The sequence below is a fragment of the Leptosomus discolor genome, chromosome 8, assembly GCF_034619465.1.
Source record: "Leptosomus discolor isolate bLepDis1 chromosome 8, bLepDis1.hap2, whole genome shotgun sequence".
NCBI classification, from domain to species: domain Eukaryota; kingdom Metazoa; phylum Chordata; class Aves; order Leptosomiformes; family Leptosomidae; genus Leptosomus; species Leptosomus discolor.
This window is the reverse complement of record NC_141398.1, coordinates 4,839,569-4,856,488: the sequence shown is the minus strand read 5'-3', so window position 1 is coordinate 4,856,488 and position 16,920 is coordinate 4,839,569.

The following is a 16,920-nucleotide window of genomic DNA, read 5'->3' as shown; positions in this document are numbered from 1 at the left end:
AGAGTTCTGCTCGCCCAGCGAAACGCAATGTAACACGTGTTATTTGATTTTAATTCACCCATGACACTTCAGACAACCACTGCCACTAGATAAAGTACTTCCAGCAGAGATGCCTTGTTTTTATGGGTTGTAAGGCCAAAAAGCTTTTTCCTTTTCCATCGTAAATAAAATAAATTAGAATACAGAGACTTGCAACAGCTTTCTCACTAAGGTGACCTGAAAAACTTCTTCTTGGCGTAGTACTGGCCCCAAAATTGCAGTGACAAAGAGCATTCACTATTGCTCGCTCAGCTGAGGTCTGTAATTAGTGAGGAACACGCTCTCGTGGCGGGCTGCAGCCAAATTGCACTTTGGGTCTGAATTACATCTTTCTCCTTTGGCTGTAAAAGGAACCAAAGGAAAATAACTTTTGTCAGGCTGAAATAAGGCATTGTCACCAGCCCCAAGTGACATGAAACTACCCAGTGGGATAAAGAGCCGCACACACAGGATCTCCCACAGAACAACCAGAATGAGCAGCCGTATGTAACAGGCTGTGGTTCCTTGCAGATCTCTGCGCTTGTGGATCACCCGGCAAGACAAACTTGGTCCAGACAAGGCAAGGGCGCACGACTGCATTTTGAGAAATCAGAGCAGACAGGCATTTTGTATTGCTTTTACATGTTTGAGCTGCAGAAGGGCAGAAAACACCTCATGACTAATAAGCCAACATTTTTTGAACAAAGCTGAACCGGTGGGGCCAGTCCGCAGTGGACTGACACCTGCAATAGCTGGCCACAACACAGTTCAACCTGCAACCTAAGCCCTAATACTGATTTTTTTTTTCGTATTACTGAACTATGCCTCTGGTCTCAGACCAGCAACCAACAGGTTATGGCGGCCTACCCTGCCTGTATCTCGCCCCTGAAAAGCAAGGGTGCATGTAGAGAGTGGAAGCATAAGAATAAAGGTTTAAAGTCTTATATCAAGGTTGCGAGTGGACTAGGACCTGACCTCCGCCCCCCCCCCCCCGCCAAAGGACCTCCGGGTCCAGCCGCTCCTGAGGGCACCCACACGGCTGGGACACCCCCAACCACCTCGCTGCTGCCGGGGAGGGAAACCTCTCACACCTGAGCAGGGTCGGGGGAGCGGGACGAAACCTCCACACCCCCCCCGCCGTGCCAGCCAGCCCCCCGGCACCGCAGGCCCGCCAGCGGCAGCAGGGCCCGGCCTACAGCGGCGGCCCGCAAGGCCCTCGCTGAGGGGTCGGGGGAACCCGGCGCTCCGCTCCCCGCCACGGGCCGCGCTACGGGCTCGCTCCTACCCGCCCGGCCACGGAACCGAGCCCAGAGCGCGCCGGGGAGGGAGCCCGCCAGGCCCCGGCCCGGCCTTCCTCTGGCCTCCCCGGCGCGGGAAGCGAAAGGAAAGCAGCGGGGCCACCGTCGGCAGCGGCCTGCTAGCCGCCGCGGCCCCGCTGCCCGCCCTGCCAGCGCGGCGCCGGGGCAGCCGCTGCCTCCTCCCTCCCTCCGCTGCTCCCACCGCCCCCAGCCGTGGGCAGGCGCCCCCCTCCTCCTCCCCTTCCCGCCCGCGGCCCCTCACCGTGCGGCGGCCGTGGCCGAGACGAGGACGGCGGCCCCGGGACACGGGGCGGGAGCCGGCGCGCAGGGCTCCCCCTGGGCGGGAAGCGGCCCAGCCCCCGCCCGTCATACACCCACACCCCCGCCTCGCCGTGCCCGGGGCGATCTTCCCCATGTTTGTCATGTTTATTCCTCTTCGTAACTCTTGGTGCGGGCCGGAGGAGGCGGAGAAGCAGCTGCCCTGGCCAGGGCGGGAGTGCCGGCCGTCTGGGATGAGGGCTCATCGGGAGAGAAAAGTTAATCTGCTGCTTCTAAAAGAGAGACAAAGGTTCCCGCCGTCATTTTAATAACTTTTTTCCACTGCCAACGTTCTTGCTTGCCTTGACATATAATTTAGGGAACACCAAGTGGGACCCTGGGGATACAGAGCATCGCTTTGTAGGGGACGAAGGCAGACCAGGCCATGCCAGCGAGGCTCCTTTCTCCCCTCACTAACCTTCGCTGTTTCTAACAGCATTCAGAAAACAAGTATCTAGGAAATATTTCTGGCCTGTACTTTGAAAATAAGCATAAACTGTTTGTGCCTGACACCGATTGTTGGATCCTCTCCCAACACGGCAGCCTGAGGCACGCCAGCAGCTGTAGGGCAGGGAGAGCAAAACCTCCAAGGGCAGCCTGGTACCGCTCACCATCATTTTATCACCTCTGAATAGTGTGAAAAAAATATCCAGCTACGTGGCAATATCTGTAGAGCAACTATGTTACACCACTATTAAAACAGAACTTTTTTTTTTTTTTAACTGAACTCAGCCACATTAGCAGAACAGACTTAAAATCTCCAAAGTATCAAAGATAAATTTAAGTTGATTTTGATGTTCTGAACAAGATGTACATCATCTGTTCATCTGTGTCATTCTGTGCCCTTTTGGCCGGTTCAAATCTAATTTGGACAAAGTCATTACAATCCTATAAGTTTTGTGGAAATTGATATGGCACTGAGGAAATAAACCCAAATTTATTTTCTCTCCAAAGAAATATCAAGGAAAAAACCCTCAGTTCTTACATATTCGTGTTAGCAGCCATCAGCCGGACAATCAGTATGGATATATTAGCTATCCACCTGCTAGACGAGGTTTTCTTAGGGCGAGTAGAAAATAAATTGTAGTTACTGTAATTAAGGTTATTTAGGGGCTAAAGGATCCAAATTCACAGGATCCAGTGTCTTCATTAGTTCTGTTGCTCACAATACAGCTGCTGGAATGGCAATGGAGTACTGGGCAATGCCCGAGTCTGAAAACATGCTTACACCGAACATCTATTTAAAAAGGGTAAAGATGATGACACAGGCTAGCCTAGCACAGCCAGTTTGACACGGATATGGGGCAGAATCATGGAAGTACTAACCTGGGATACAGACACTAAATGCCAGTCAACATGCTTTTATGGAATATATTTGATTAAACATATTTGAATTTACAATTGGTTGATAAAGGTAATTATGTTGATATAATAGCTTCCATTGGAGGTAGAACAGTGTGCTATCCTCCTAAATACAAGACGGAATACAAGTTGTGCGGAGTTCGTAATACACAATTCAGCTGACCATTCTCAAGAGAAGTAGTTGTAAGTGAAGATTTGTCATAAGGTTGTCTTTTTGGGTCATGTTATTCTTGGCCTGGTACTACAAGAAATGACCTAGATGAAAATACCAAATCACTATTCTGCTGTTGTAAATAAAGATAAGGGCAGGTCACTTCAATAAACTCCTTTGATTCGCTTTCTAATACCTTCTTGCTTGTAAAAACACTCCTCTGAAGACAGTCAAGTTGGAGGTTGTACATTCAAGATAAAGCCTCAAAGCCGCACCTGGAATCTGAAGAGGAATGACTGGCACGAGACAACGCTAAAGAGGGCCTGGACATTATGGCACATCAGCAGCTGAACATGAGCTTCCAGAACAAAGCTTTTGCTCTGAAGCAAAACCAGAGGAACACCAAATACAACTGGAATGGATATTACCCCTGTTTACAGAACTGATGAAACTATTATCAAAATAACGCATTCAGTTTGGGCATTTACACTTCAAAGGGTTGTTAAATACTGGAAAGAGTCCAGCAGAAAGTTATGAAAGGTGTGGAAGATGTGCATTAATGTGAGATATTTTAAAAGCACAGTCCAACACAGGTGAAGAGGTACTTTTGTCACAAGTGTACTAGTACTTGTCTAGGTTAGAGATGATCTATCTTTAGCCCACGCCCAGGGCTAAACTGTAACAGTCACTCTGTCAGCCAACAACCCCTCACCAGCTAGGAAGGGGAATTGGGTAAAAGGAGAACAGACCCATGAGTAGAATCGAAACAGATTTAATGAAAGACCACCAAAACCAACAGAGATATACGTACTCAGCCAAATGAATATCCAGTCATCACAATCCACCAGAGAGCCGTCCTTAGGAGAAGCCAGAGGAGGAACCCCAGCAGAAACCCCACAGGAGCTCCCTCTCCTGAGCAAACCTTCCCCCTTTATACTGACCACGACATGATGGGATGGGCTGCCCCTGTAGCTCCCTCAGGTCAGCTGCCCTGGCTGACTCACAACTGCTAACGGCCTGCCTGGCGTGGCTGGGCTGGTGTTCTCTTCCAGCCAAATCAGGACAGAGAGGTTTGAGGAGAAGAAGCAGTGTTGGCTTTCAGAAAATTACAAAAATCTGAAAGCAAAAATGAAAAAAAAAAAAGAGACTAGAAATATGGCATATCTTAATTGGCTGTAGGATTAAATTGCCCGTGAATCTGTTTTGAAATAGTACAGAATTGTCATTTTAAAAAAATGGAGATTTTTTCAAAGATGGGCTGTAGCTCAAGCATGCACAGCTGCAATGCTGGTGCGGAATACATTGGCAGAGGTTTTGCACAGTGGAGGTGGTACGGCCACAAGATTATACTTGCTCTTTCCTTTCCTTAAACTTGATGACTCCAGAAGAAGACAAAGAAGTCTACTTATGAGCAGCAAAAGAAGGAATAGGGTCCCCAAAATATTCCCGAAAAGGAAGATTTTTATTTTTTATGAGTTCTAACAGGCAACATCTGAAGAGCTCCTGGCACATTTCATTGTGCACGCGAAGTTCATGCCTGACTGTCGAGTTCTGCTACCATTGCTAATGTGATCTGCCAGACAAGCCATCAGTGACTTCAGAGAAGTCCAAATTTCCTCAAGGGAAAAATGACAATGCAAAATGCTATGTCACTCATGTAAAGATCATCAAAGGAGCAAGAGTTCCATCTTCAGGTCTGGGAAAATACTACCTCTGATGGCAAAAGATAGCTCAGAAAAAAAAATTAGCATGTAGATGGAGCTGGACTTCCTGAATTACAGACAGAATCTGACTTGTATGGCACGTCTGTGACCAATTTTGAGTGGTCCCTTGTAGATCTGATGACCACGTGTATTCCTATAGAGTTATCAGAGAAACTCTTCTGTATCACCAATAAATAATGCAGAAGAAAAACACAGAGAGTCCTAGAAAGGGAGAGAACTGTTGTACATCTGACTAAGGAAGAGCTTGCAGCCGCTTCTTCTTCCACTTGAGATCATTCATAGTTTTCAGACACATGGATTCTGGACCAGGATCCAGATGTGCAAGTCATTTAACATGCTCGGCTCTATTCTCAGCAAACTTTCCTTATACACACACTCCCAGATAACTCATGCTGGGGATGGTATTTCAGTGAGTGTTGCTCAGTAAACACAGAACTTCCCACATACTTACACTGTGTTCCCAAAGATACATCTTTTTCCAGTAAAGCGTTTCAAAATTCTCTTGCCTTTTTCAGTGCATTATTACTACGGATACACTGATTTCACTGTCAAAAGTCTTGTGCTGGCAAGAACCGATAATAAAGTTTCCATTGTGTCATGGAAAACAGCCATCACTGTGTTACAGTGAACATTGTGCTCTCTCACAGTCTTTCAGGAGCACAAGGTTGTTCGAAATGAGATCCCCTTCTAACACACATCCCTGGAAAAAATCAGGCTTTTTCAGTAATTCTTGACTGAGGGGAGTTTTGTGGAATATATGGCAGCATTTTATGAAACCATCTTCCTGATCTAAGTAAAATAGTGCGGGTTGGTTTGGGAGGGAAACTGTTTGCTGCTGTTGAAAAAGAATGTGTTGGAGTTTTTTAAGGTTGGTGGAATTCTGATCCAATGCCCTTTTAGTGTAATTTGCTGCAAAACCAGCTCAGATTTGCTTGACGATCGTTTGTATAGTATTGCAGAAAGTACGTGTCCCAAGTGGTGATGAAACAGAAGAGATTTATTGTACATTAACATATGCACAGTAGCAGTAACACTGAATAGGGTGTAAAAGCAGGAGAGAAAGCAATTAGGGCAAAGCAGATTTTATTTGGAGAGGAGCACTTTCTCACTGGTTGCGCTGGTTATTTGGGTCTTTTCCAGCACGTTCACAAGTCTCACACTGTGACCCTGAGGCAGGAGTAGTGCCCAGTAGCTGCCCTTGCTCTACCCCTGCACCAGTGGCGCAAGAAAGCCTGTACAGAGAGGGTGGTCGGTACGAATCTATCTACGACACTTGGTCCACAGTAGGATTTCCCCCCTGACAAGAGCAGGGTGAAACAAGCTGGTGGGAGCTCGTGTTGCCAGCACTCGGGGAACGTGCACCTGCAGCACTTTGCCTGGAGGCCCTGAGCTGTCCACTGCTGCCATAACCAAAGGAGATAAAACATTAAAGCAAGTGTTGCTGGGGTTGTGGCCCTGCCTGGGAACTTCCCCGGGACTGGAATTTCATCAAGATGCGTGGTTTTTTCCCCAGTATCTTTTTCTTCCCACTGGAGCTGAAAAGGATTTCTCCAACTCGAGACGACTGATCAGCTTTCAGTATGTGCTGCAGCGACGGTGTATCAGACATTCTCGGTTTCATTGGTAAGTCACCTAAGCGGCTTTACTTTACTTCAGAAGAAGGTTGAGCTGACTCAGATAAAAAGCTTTCAGTGGGGCTGTCTTTTGTGCACATTCATCTCCTGTTGTAGGACCGAATTACATTGGCATCACCTTGAGCTGAATCCCTACACGTTACTCAAACTAAACAAAAGAGTTCCCGTACAAGGCAGTTTTACCAACAGCCTGCTGCTCTCTCTGCAGAGAGGCTGGCTCTTCTGAGCTGATTGCCGTCCAACCTCCCCACGCTGCTCATTGCTCTCTAGACCTCATTTCTGCTCTACGTTGTCTTTTTTTTCGGGCTCAACCACTCCTTGTGGACAACTTACTCCATAACTTTGATCATCCTTGTTTTTATCTGGGTCTTACCCATTTCCAATATATCCTTTTTTTTTTTCTTTTTTCTTTTTTTTTTTTTTTTGAGGTGGGGAGACCAGGGCTGCACACAGTGTTCATTTTGTGGGCAAAATACAGATTTATGCAATGTTATAATTGTATTTTCTGTTTTGTTGTCTATTACTTTGCTAGCAATTCCCAGCATTTGATTTGTTCCCCCCCTTTTTTTTTTTTTTTTCAATGATATCTGAGAAGTTTTCCTGCAGATCTCCATTATAACCCCAAAGTCTTACTCTGAGTGGTAATGACCAACATAATGGTTGGCTACTTCGCTTAGGAACTGGCCATACAGCTGCACTGAAAATGATTAAATAATAGCTAAGGCAGTTGTACAAAGGAATACTTTCCCTCACAAGAAAGTAGTTCTTGGTGGGAGAAGTCAGGGTGAGTCAGAAGTGAAGAGGAGGAATGGATGAGGTATAATTCAACACCTATTGCTGGAAAGTATCTGTCATTTCTAATACGTGGCAGGCAGTATACGGTTTTAAACGTAACTGAAACATGATCTTAGTAAGTCATAAAAATACACTTTCTCAGATCAGAGCCTTCTTTGGTCCTGCGCTGCTTTGTTTCTTTCTGCCTTACACATTTTCCAGTATCCATCAATTTCTTTGTACCGAGGGAACCCCTCGTGACCTGGATCTTTACCGTGATGCTTGCTGGTATTATCTTGAAAAGTTTAAGTGGCTTCTGGCAGAAGTCGGACCCTTTTCTCTGAAAGATGCAAAATGAGAAGGCAGTCACTTACAATTAACACCTCCTGCTTCCTGCTAGGTTGTAGGTACAGCCAAGCCGTGAAGGGGAGGGCTGGCATAAGACAAACGGCTTAGGTTCACATTTCAAACTTGTTTCTTTCTTCCCTGCTAGACGGTTTCACTGCGGAGGTGCTCATTGGCATTCCTTGAAAAAGAAAATGGATGCTCTAGCGTCGAAGGTGCAAAGCTGAAGGGTATCAGCTCCGTTGTCAAGTCGGGCAGACCTTGTCACTACCTACAGGCAGTGTTGTCTGTACTCTAAAACTGTCAAGTTCTGTAACAGCAGAGTGGAGCTGCTGCATAAACAAATATGCGTGATCCAAAGAGTCTTAATTCCACAGTAACGATTGCTTTTATAAATAATGTTTGAATCTTGTTCTGTTTTCTTTTAGTATGGCAGTAGCACTGTGAAGCCCTGAACTTCAGTCTTTTAGAGATAAACCTGCTTTAAAGTTTTGTCTCAGAGAAAGAAAGCTTCTAAAGCCTCTTTTTGTTTAAAATGTAATTGAAAGTTTGATTTTCTTGATGAGTACTTTGGGGTGCATGTTCAGCTGGCTATGTGGCGAATTAGCTGTGCAAGTCCCATTACTGCTAATGCTACTACTAATTCCCTGCACATCATACTGAATATTTACGTCTTTGTTTAGTATTTAGATGAGCCATTAAAATAATGATTTCTCACTGTTACAGTCATCTGTAATATAAAAAAAAAAATCACAAACGTGGAAAAGACAATTTTTAGTTAAAGATGTTTAATGCTATTTAGAAGATCGCATTATTACAATTTGAATTAAACACTAAATTGTGACTAAAATGGCTTCATTTCTTACCTCAGAAATAGTAGATTGGGTTAATGTTCTGTGGGCACTGTGAATGTGGATTATTTTCTTTGTGTGCAAAAGCCCTGGGTGTCAGAGAAGCTTAAGAGGGGCATTAGCTTAATGCTTGGGTGGTACAGAGAGTGAGTTATTTTAGCAGTTTTAAATCTGGTGGCAAATACTGTCCGCAGGATGGATTTCGATCATTTACGAATGGTTCCCTTCTGTATCAGCTGCAGCCGGGTAAAACGCTGGGCAAACCCCCCTTTAATTAGTGTGTGACTGTGTTTGGCAACCTTGGGCGTTGATAGCATCGTCTGACTAATGACTGGATCTCGTTTTCAGTCTGTCAGACTGCTTCACGCTGAGGGTCATCTCCGAGCTGGACAGCAGTCCCAAAGTCCCCCAAAGCACAGAGGGGATGAATACGAAATAGCTCTTACGAGCCTCAGGCGTCCAAAGAAACCAAGACAACATCTCTGGGTCTAAGAGCAAAGTCTGCTATTTAGCTTTCTTTTGCAAGTAGTTGCTTAGGTCTCTTAGTTCTTCCTCTAAATTGTCATTTTTAATGTAGCTGTGATTATCTTAGGGTTTTATTGTGAGTTTTACTGCTCCGCTGCTATGCTTATTACTGACTTGTCCAGTCTCTTGCTGTGTCTGGAGCAGAGCTGTGGCTCGACAGGAATAGTTGTCATCATTTTCCCAAGAGATACACCGGAATTTTGGAGGGAGCAGGGATCCAACACCCCGGGAGATCACCGCTGTTATTCTCCTTCTTGATTTCTCTTGTGAAAAATGATCAGCTTCCCTTCGCTACTGCCCTTCATTCCGCAGCGTCAGGCCTGGGGAGCACATGGGGAATCTGCCAGTGCTTTCGCTTCTAGTATCAGAAAACTTAGAGGTAAGGCCAGGACAAACTTGATGTGGAGGGTGGCTAGAAGCAGGGCAGAAGTGATGCAGTGCCTGGATGAGGGCAGAATACACCTGAACGGTGGGGAGGAAGGACTACAGTGAAGGTAGGACTGAGTCCAGATTCAATTTGTTTGGCTGGGAAGTCACTAGTCTCTTCTCTCTGTCCTTCTCGTTCCTTCCCTAACTAGCAGACATGTGGGAGGAAAATCGCTCAAAACCCAAGACAGAGTGAAGGTTAAAGTTTTACACTGGGGTGTTTTTAATCTAATGCTACGGGGTTTTGGGGGCGTGACTCAGGGGTTTGTCAAATTAGAGTCTGGCCCTCCTGAAGGTGACTCTCAGCACCTGAGTGAATCAGGTGGAAGTTTACCTGGAACTGGGAAGTGCCATGTGTTTCTCAGGACTGTTTCAGAACTGATGACTGAAGAAATTTCCTAGGACCAGTTGAACCTCAGTCCTACTGTTCAGGTTAACGGGCTCACAGCAGAGCTTGATGTTCCAATGTTATAAACAAGATTCCTCTGGACTGCTTTAGGCTCTGATTACTCTGGAAGACTTAGGCTAGACATACATCTGCCACGTCAGGAGCATCTTCAAAATATATTTCAGGAAAACAAGTTAGTCCTTCCGAACTCCCTCACTGCAGCCCTCTGCCTCCTATGACTTCCCTTCCAGTTGATAGGAATGCAAGTGCTAAGCACAAAGATCTGTCCTGCCAGCTGATGCTGTTCATGCAACACCCATTTCCAGCAGCAGAAGCTGCTGTCCTCCGACGGTGAGTCCGAGGAAAAAGGCTGCGAGCAGATACAAGGAGGAGCAATAAAGCAACTTGTGCTTCCCATGGAAGTCCCTTGTCTTTACAGGTAGTTCTGCAAAGAAGGAGTGTAAGTGGGATCCTAATTTGGCTCGCACCCTTCGGATAAGGAAGGAGGCTTTCAGGGAGCGGTAGGATAAGCTTGCTGATGAGGATGCTGGGATCTGTCATCTTCCAGCCCACACCCTACATGTGTTTCTTGTTATTAATAGCCTTGTTCTTTGCATTGCCACCTTCAGAGTACTCTGCCACTAGTCTCTTCTCTCTGTCCTTCTTGTTCCTTCCCTAACTCAGCTCTCCTGTGTATGACTCATCCCAAAAGCTCTTTATCTTTTCCACTGTCCAAATGTCCTGGGTTTATACTGCACTCCAGCAGATCTAAAAGCCCTACAACAATGCTAAAAGCACTCATAATAATACATAGAGATGGTATCAGTACTGTAAGGAGAGGAAGAGGTGTCAAAGATACATTTTCGCTGCCACCCTTAGCTGAAGCGAAGGACCATCAGACAGCACTAGTGATCGCCATACCAATGTAACATATAAGTCACCTGAGCTCTTCACTTTAACAAAACTTTTGGCATGTTTTGGATGAAATATGGAAACACATTGCACATCTGAGGCTATTATTCTTTTTTTTTTTCCCAGCCAATGCCTTGGATCCGTGCATGAATTGCAAAGCAATGGCACTTTTCATGTCTGATCAGTTCCAGGTGGGAGGTAAGTTCTTCCTCCCTCTTCCACGAGGCTGCCCTAGACCTTCTGGTCCCAGTCAAAAAACGGGTCTATCTGGGACACCTTAGGTTCCCAGCATCATGCCTGTTACCTCATCAGACTCTTTGTAGAAGATAAGACTGGCTGTAGGTTTTGAGACGCGCTGCTTGGTATTGTTTGCTTGACAGGGTGCAGTCTTCAGCAGTTTTATTCTACCTATTCTATTACTGTTGAAGGACCTTCCAAAGACTGAGAAGTAGACTGTGCTGCAATAAATAGTAACATTTCAGAAGAAAATTGTATGAAAAGTTAAATTTTTTATTGTCAAATGTTAGATTTACCTTAGATTTATGTAATTGTAGGAAAGTATATTTTAATTCTTTTGTGATTCTGAGTGTTACAAAAAGAACTTGTAAGAAACAGAATGTCAAACTATATGAAGTTGTTTGTATTTTTGCCCATTTATTATATCATTTCGTTAGCAAAAGAATGCAGATGTTATGGTTTAAAACATACTTTATTAATATAATTTTCTCAGACAATGTTCACATTTTATCAAAGTAAGTGTGAATTTTGCCATTTATTTCAGTATCGCCCGTATTTGACTCATTTAAGGTAAAAAATGTCCTATTTCAATGTTGACATACTGGAAGTCAAGCAAAATATCTTAGCATAGTTACAAGGCTTAGAGTTGTACTTCAGAGTTTAAGTTCCTTTTTTTTTGCTCCGCACTGCAGGTTGGTACTGTCGTTTTTGTAGTGTTTCTTCTCTAGATTGATGTCCAGTCTCTCTGAAGCCCTTCAATAGACATTTTCTCTTAAGGCAGACTGTTATTTGTCATTAAGTGCATGTGGATATAAATTGGATCATCAAATCAGGTCTCTCAGAAGCAAGAGAGAGAGAGAAAAAAGGTGGTAGCTCTATACGAGACACTTAACACAGGGGCCTTTACAAAATGGGGAAATGATAATTCTTGGGAGGTGGGTTGGATGGCCATGGACACCAACAACTTTGCTGCGATGTGTTACAGGCAGAGACAAACCAAAAGGTTTCGTAGTTTTTCCCTGCCTGCTACTTCATTTAATCATTTGCAGTGGAGTGACAGTAAAGGCTCATACAGCAAAACCGATGTGATAATGTGCGTATATGTATTGCACAATGGTTATGAATCCACCATCCAGAGGTTATCCACCATCTATGGTTCGCCTCTGCCTTATGAGACAAAATGGAAGCAGAGTGTGAATAAAAAGAACAGTGGGATTTAATTAATTTCCTGCCAACGTGCAAACATCTGTATTGACAGTATTTAACAAAATTACAATATGTCGTCCAAGATCCATGTTTGACAGAGATGGCTGATGGACCCTCAGGTAGTGTACTGATTTTTTTATATGTAATTGTTTTTTTCTAACAAACATAGGCATTATTCCTGTGATCTGTGACCCAGCTCCGTCTCAGCTGCACCGAAGGAGAGCGGAGACTGGGCAGTTATTGGAAACATTGGCTGAAGGGTGACTTGTGCGTATAGAAAGAAAGAGATTTTTATCACCTAGTACTGAAATTGCCCTGACATGCCTTGTGTGTAGAATTTTTACTACAAACTCAGGGACTGCAAGCCCTAAATAGCAGAGAGGGGGAGTTTTAATGGCAAACTGTGCAAGGTGAGAGAGAACTATAGAGCCAAAACATGATCAGCAAGACAAAAGCGAGAGGCTGAGGGCAATAGGAGCACCAAGGAAAAGGAGAAAAGAGCAAAACCAGATTTCACCTGTGTAAAAATGAAAGCAGATCTTACCGTGTCATCCCCACCATCCTGAGCTATAAGTTGCCGCACCCAGAGGTCAAAATGATTTTCAAAACAGGCAGATGCTCAGAAAACAGAGGCCAGGTGAGGGCTGCGGCCTTTGCTTTGGTGGAGGCATTGATGGGGCTTTCACCTTTCCATGGTTGTCCTGAAACTTGGATAAGATTTTCTTCTTTAAAACCTCTACTCTTCCGTTGTATTTGGTTGAAACCACCCACTCGGTTCAAAAGTTCTCGGTGGGGTCCGAGGGACAGAATTGTAGCATAACTTAAGGGGTTTTTGCCTAGAAAACTAGGCCAAAGGGGATATTAAATAATGTTATAGGTGTTGGTGGTACAGGTGGCTCAGGTAGAACAATTTGAAGGGAAAAATATGTTCTTTGGATTAAACAAGATGGATGCCTGAAGTAAAAAAGCACATTTTCAGGTAATTAAGGCCTATATCGTAATACTTACACAGGAGGGGGGAGCTGTAAGTTTCTTCAGGCACAGAAGATTCTTCTTCACTCTATTTCCTGATTTCTAAATGCTTGACTAGAGCTACATAACTTTTTAAACAATTTTGTGTGTGTGTGTGTGAAATAACATGTATCGAGTACAGCAACTGTTCAAGTGCGAATTTATTTTTAAATAGAATTGACTCCCTGTATTAGTATAGGCGCTTTGGAAGTAGAAACATTTCTATATTATCACCATCTATCTTTGAGAAAGAGACAGTTTTTTTTTACCTTGGCAATTCTGGTAGCAAGGTGGAGGCAGTTTTACAATAATCTGAATATATTTAAGGTGTGCAGTTCATTTTTGTACCTGATGAATAACTGTGTGCCTGAGTGGGTGGATGGAAAATAAGAAGCTCTCGGATTAGATAGAGAAGGTGAAACATGTTACATTTATGCACATAACGTATCTGCTAATATTCCAGCACATTTGATAAAGTCACTGTTAAATGCCATTTTTAATGCATGTGATGGCAATCGGTTTTCTTTGAAAACTGTGATTCCAGGAGAGGAAAAAAAATGCCTGTAGGTTTTAGAAACCAATACAAGTGTTTCATCAAATTAAACCAGAGATCACATCATTTTCCAGTCGCATTTCTCCTATGGTCCCCGTGGTGCTGTAGGCAGAGAAGACACAGAAACTGGCACAGGCTGAAAGGACTACGGGCAGAGCAGGCGCTCACTGACAGGGTGGCACGCGATTTCTTCTGCACCGACTGGAGTCCGACACCTTTGGTCTGCAGCTGCCCCATGTGGCTACGAAAGACAAGCTACCAAATGCTTGGCTCACAGACATTTGGTAATTAATAGTATAACGATGACTAGGAACACGAAGGCGAATTAAGAAGCGCATTATCAAGAGAGTACTGTGGAAATGGCTCGACAGCCTGCATCAGAGAGGCTGGGGCACAAAAAACGTAAGGAGGCCTGCAGAGACGTCTGAAGTTACAGAGAAGTGGGTGAAGCGAGAGTCTTCTGACCCATTTCCGTGCAAAAGGATGGCCGGCCCAGGATCATCCAGCCGTCCTGCCGGCCAGCGTGCCTGGGAGGTCTCAGCTGGAGGCAGGCAGCTCCATCAGGACCGTCACTGTCACCACAGGTGGCTGCTGCTGCCCGTGTTGCACAGCGAACCAGCAGCTATAACGAAGCAGCAGCTAACGGGCTAGAGTTTGCTCTGCAAATGCTAAAGACGTCATCTTTTGGGAGGACTGCAGAGCTTTGCTTCTTTCCAGCGGTCACATTCGTGTCCTGGTGCGATGAAATTTTTTGTATTCTTTAGCTCTTCCGTGGTAAAACCAGCAAAAATGGCTCCTTTATCTGTAAGGAACATCATGTGTTGATACATGATGAAGAAAAACTGAGCATCCCTTGGGAATTACCTATGATGGCTAGCATGTCATCATTTCCTTTAGCCCTTCCTCCCAACGGACAACAGGAAGGGATCCTTCATTTGGAAGGAACATGTCGTGCTGATACAATTTGACACGAGGCCAGGCTGGATGGGGCTGGGAGCAACCTGGTGTGGTGGAAGGTGTCCCTGCCCATGGCAGGGGGTTGGACTAGATGGTCTTTAAGGTCCCTTCCGACCCAACCGATTCTATGGTTCTGTGAAGTTATCTGGGAGAAAAAGAAACATGACTTGGAAATCACGTGCAACAATCAACCTGGCATTGATTTAGTTGCTTAACATTTCTTTTCTGCCGGATAATGTTGATATAAAATGTGGAACAAGATACCTGTAAATCACTTCTGAAGGAGTCCTGTGGCCTCAGAGCTGGTAGTCGTTCCTGACCGTGTGCTATGACTTTCAGAGCAATTTCATTCAGCCTGTGTATCAGCTTCCACTGCATGTCTTATAAATGGTAAAATCATCTAATTCAGCATTAATTGATCGCTGCATATCGATACAGAAAAAGTGCATTGCGGCATTCTCATCCTTTGTGCAAAAAGCGCAACGTTTTTAATGAGGGAGGAAAAAGACAGTATGACAATAGATTCAAGAGGCTGTTCATTTAAATGGCTTCTAAATGAAACATTTGCATTTTGTGAATAAATCTACATGCTGATGTCTGATATCTGGAGCAAATCTTGACACACCTCGGGTATCTTCGTGCTTGGGAGATAGATGCAGTTATAAGGGTAAATCTGCCACCTTGCACACGTTTGGCTCTGGGTACTCTCTTCTGAACACATCATTACTTCTTAAATTCAGGAATTTATGTTTCTGGAATGAGTGAATCCTGGGAAGGGGACAGAGCAGAGGGAAAACAGATGTGCTATTTCTTGGCTTTCAGGTCCCATGTGAGCAATTAATTACAAAGCAGCCTTAATAAAGAATGCTGATACCCACATGTAATCCCCTTTACCAAAATAAACTTTCTCCAGAATATACATACGCTTTCAAAATTCAAAAATAATTTCAACAAATTGAAATGTTAATTTTAAATGCATTGCCCTAGGATAGTACAGCAAAGGGTGAGGCATGGGAACGGGGAGAGAAGAATTATACTATAAAACAAGGCTAGTACCTGGGAAAAAGGTGTATGACAGAGACTGAGAGTTCCACTGAAGACTTCCCCGTTTTCCTGCTGGTTTGGAAGACGCTCTCTCCCATGGAATAGTTGCCTTGGCCACAGCAAGTGGGGGGCTGCTGCCCAAGCTCAGCACTCTCAGGATCTATGCAAAATAGCTAAATCCTGGTCTCAGAGGAGACTAGCAGTTTTTAGCATTTTCAAGTCTTCGGATCATTTCCCTTTTATCTCAGACAGAGCTGTGGTCACACTGTTGTGCAGAAAGCATTATTTGAGGTTTAGGGAGGGACTAATAAACTGGTATTTGTAGATGAATCTCAGCGGATTTATTTTCAATTTTGAGAGGTGCATGTGAGAAGGAGAAAGAAGATCTTTAGATCATCCTTGCTTCCTCTGACTAATACCCAGCCGCTACCGTTTTTGAAACCTGGTGGTTAGTTTATTCGTGTTTTCAAGGTTGCCTATGGAAAAAAAATAAAAACAGAGACAGAAACTTGATTTTTAAATGACACACCTCCAAAATTGATGGTGTTTAGGACGCCTGTCACTGAAATGTAGCACTTGAAATAAATTGCAAGTGCAATGCAATTGGGATAAACCTCAGAATTTTCCCAGATATCCTGAAAAGTCTGGAAAAAGAGATGGGTGCCTGGGGCCCTGCTTAGGCATCTGTTTGCCATATGTTTTTGCTAAGGAAATGAAATAAAATGTTAGAAAATCTGCAAAAGGTAAAATGTAGGAGGCACCAAAGTAAAAATAGCAAGACTTACATGGAGACTGGGCAGCTGGGTCTTCACGGGCTCAAAATGGAGAACAATTAAAGCAATTTTTACCAAGCGCTCCTGAAGCACAGCAGTACTGGTCTTCACAGAAGCCATATCTCATCCATGGATCTCCACCGGTCCCGGAATATGGAGGAAGACTAGATTGATTGCCCACAGGCAAATACAGGACAGACTAGAAACATCAAGTAGTTAAAAGTTACACAGGTATGAAATGCAGGTGTCAGACGTGAAGGGAAACGTGCCGTAACAGTGGGTGAAGACTATCATGAGGTAACCCCAGGAAACAAAAACGTCGATGTGCGCTACCTGATAGTTAGCCAGACCACTGGCAGGGGAATAAAGAGAAAATCGGTGTGCTCAGCTGGATAGGGAAGTGCTGGAAAGGC